The sequence below is a fragment of the Poecilia reticulata genome, linkage group LG15, assembly GCF_000633615.1.
Source record: "Poecilia reticulata strain Guanapo linkage group LG15, Guppy_female_1.0+MT, whole genome shotgun sequence".
Taxonomy (NCBI): domain Eukaryota; kingdom Metazoa; phylum Chordata; class Actinopteri; order Cyprinodontiformes; family Poeciliidae; genus Poecilia; species Poecilia reticulata.
The window spans coordinates 4,228,870-4,232,110 of NC_024345.1; the positions used below are offsets into that span (position 1 = coordinate 4,228,870).

Here is a 3,241-nt window from a genome sequence, read left to right on the forward strand (position 1 = left end):
ATAAGCGACTGTTTCTGTTGGTATTGTTGTATAGAGCCCTAACAACAGGGCTCTATACAGTTCAACATTGTTCCTTAAAGAAAGAATAGCAGCACCTTTAAACTGTGTTGCTCAACTAGTGCTTGGTGTGTGCTCTCATGGCAGATTCCACGAAGTTGTGCCTTAACTTAAAAATAATGAATGTTAAAAAAAATTGCAGACAGGAAAACGGGTGTTGTCACAATGATCCGTAATTGTGGCGCCAACTTTAACAGCACATAGCTAGTACAAAAGTTTTTTTTTTCTTTTAACATCTCTCTCTCCTCTTTCTCCCTCCCTCTTTTTTTTCTCTTATTGTTTTTATTGTGTGGTCTCATTAGGGGGACTTCCTGGCAGGACTGGGAGCTTGTATCGGAGCTGTCCAATCAGTGTATTTACACGGGTTGTTAGCGACAGTTAATGAGGGCTCCTCCCCGGGCCGGTAGAGAAAAGGCGCCTCAACATTAAGATTTACCTTGTGTCAACTCGTTACTTCTAATGAACCTCCCTGAAAAAGCCTCCTTCATAGTCAATGGAGCCGCGCGCCCGGATCTTGTGTGTGTGGGACTGGAAGAGTGGAGCTGCAAGCCGGGCTCCCTTCTCTCCCCCACATCCATTTTTTTTTTCTTCAGCTCACAGAGAGTGGCTTTTTCTTTTTTTTTTCTTTTTTTTTTTTTTAGCCCTCTCTTGCACACCCAGCCTTATGATGCATGCATGTTTTGTGTGGTGCATGCCGGCTCTTTATGTCACAACAGCACATGGATGAACTGTGCTAAACGTAGTTTACAAGCGTTTGGCTGTAAGTTAGCTAATTCCACTCTGGAGATTTTTAGACTTAAGTCAAATAGAAACTATGACAGAGAAGCTGGAGGGAGACGTTTGCCTCTATCACAAACTCAGAGCATCTGCCATTGCTTGCTGAATGAGGCTTGACATGTCAACTTATTGCCTCTGCAGAAAAGAAGTTCATTTATTCCCCTCCCCCCACCCCCAGGTTTTCTCCCCCTCCCCAAGAGCAGATCAGCCTCTGGCCCCTGTGTCCATCCCTCATCTGGCCCCCAGTGTGGCTTGTTGAGCCGCATCAGCAACACATCACTGCCCATGAATTCAGGTACAAACTGGAGGAGTTTGGCAGATCACTAAAAGTGGATTTCCCTCCCACTCTTTCCAAACCACAGAAACACTTAAAAATCAATTAGCCTTGTCTGGCCCTCTGCCTGCACCAGTCACCATTAGAAAAAAACAAAACAAAACAAAACAACAAAAACAGGTGAGTTCCACAGGACCAAACTGTGAATATTTGGGATTTATTACCAGCTTTAATTACAGTGGAAACAAACATTTAGCATTTTATCAATGAAACTGGTGCAACGATTTCAGTGTGTTTTATTTGGGATATGAAGTAATTTCTTATCAGCTCTCCTCTCCACTTTGTTATCAAGGTATATAAACCTCTAAACTTCTTAAATATGTTATAATATGTCACTTGCAAGCTGCTTCCCTGGCAACCACAACAAAGAAATGATGTTCCACATGCCTTTGGGAATAAAACGTCCGCTAGCTAGTAAGTAGTAGTAAGTTTGACTTTAGCGTTAGCATTGTCACTTATGCATCTTTAAAAAAAAAATTTCTCTTCAAATAATAAGCAAAAAACTATGCTTATGAGTTAATTTCATATATTTTAAATATACTGTAGCTATGTGGCATCATATTAGAGTCTCCTGACTACACATCCAGACTACTCTTAGCATCGTCTTCCTTCATAGCAAGATGAAGGAAGCTAACAAGATGAGACTGTCCAGCTCTCATTTCTCAATAACTTTAATATCAATCCATAGACAGTTTCATTCATTATTACTTCCATAAACATTGCAGTCGGGTCGCTTTGGGGTTGCTATGTGTTCAACACAGAAGTCTGTTGGCCAAGTTTGATTTTTAGCATTACTGCTGTCGCTAAGCTAGTCAAAGATAAGGTTATCTAGAGCTATTATCAGAAATACTTCCCTGACCTGTACCAGTGTCTTCTTGGAAAATGGTTTGAATGCCTGAAGGTGGTGCGGTATGCTATGTGAATCCACCTCATCAGCTTCCCTGTCGGGATAACTTTCAAACAACCATGAACCCCGAAAACTTTGTTTTACACAATAGTTGATGCTACTGCACAGGTGACTCAAAGTCCAAACGTTTACTCCGTTCTTCACAAATCTAGATTTCATTACCAGTTTACTGTTTTAGCTTTACATAAAAACAAGAACTTTCTTTGGCTTTACAACACAATTCCCTATGTAGTATCGGTTTGTTGGGAAATTGTATACAGCTGTTTTCTGCTAATACGGCACTGTTTCCTATTGATCATTTCGAGTTGCTCTAAGCTGATAGACATCTAAAGTTGGCTAGCTGGCTACCTGTTAGCCGTCCACCAATACTGTCACATACAGTAAGCTAACTGTTTTAAAGCTATTTACAAACTTAATGTATTGCTCCAACACAGAGACTTTGTCCAACGCAAGTCTAATAGCATCTTTTAACTTTTACTGATGTAATATTTTCATCTTATAAACAATTCTTCCTTGACATTATCTGGACACACAAAGGACAAGAATAAAAAAAGGGTTGACTCAACCAAAACCTTTAGGTAAATTGTGATGCAAATATTTATTGTGTCCAAAGTTATTAGAATTTACCCACCATGGTACTACAATTACGAACCAAAATGGTTGCTTCACATCGAAATCATTATCATGGATAATATTTCATTTACTAGGAAATTCGATTTTTTTTTTTTGTGTAATGAGTCCCAATCCCGTCGCTGGCGACATATTTTGACCACTCTGAATATGAGATGTTATGAAGAAACGTTTGTTTTCCTTTCGCCTGTTCAAACTGAGCCCTTCAGAGTGGAGAGGTGTTACCCAGCATATTTGCGCACCATAATGAGATTTACCCTTTCACAAGCAAATGCATCCACCAGCAACCCGCAGGTGACAAACTGCTATAAAATACTTGCAGATCTCGGTACTCGATGTGTTTGCAAAGTCCTGCAACCTCTCCCGGGCTGTTAATAAGTTTATATACACTGCTCAAAAAAATAAAGGGAACACTTAAACAACACAATATAACTCCAAGTAAATCAAACTTCTGTGAAATCAAACTGTCCACTTAGGAAGCAACACTGATTGACAACGGGGACCCTCGTCGGGTCAATCAGTGTTGCTTCCTAAGT

The 3,241-nt window shown here is 40.1% G+C and overlaps 1 long non-coding RNA gene across 1 annotated transcript in view; it reads left to right on the forward strand.

Moving 5' to 3' along the window:
* Positions 1-1,348, forward strand: part of LOC103476414 (uncharacterized) — a 2,761-nt gene extending 1,413 nt beyond the window's left edge. The window contains exon 3 of the long non-coding RNA XR_535464.2: positions 360-1,348. This is a non-coding gene — a long non-coding RNA (uncharacterized LOC103476414). The remainder of the gene's footprint in view (positions 1-359) is intronic.
* Positions 1,349-3,241: the final 1,893 nt, after the last annotated feature.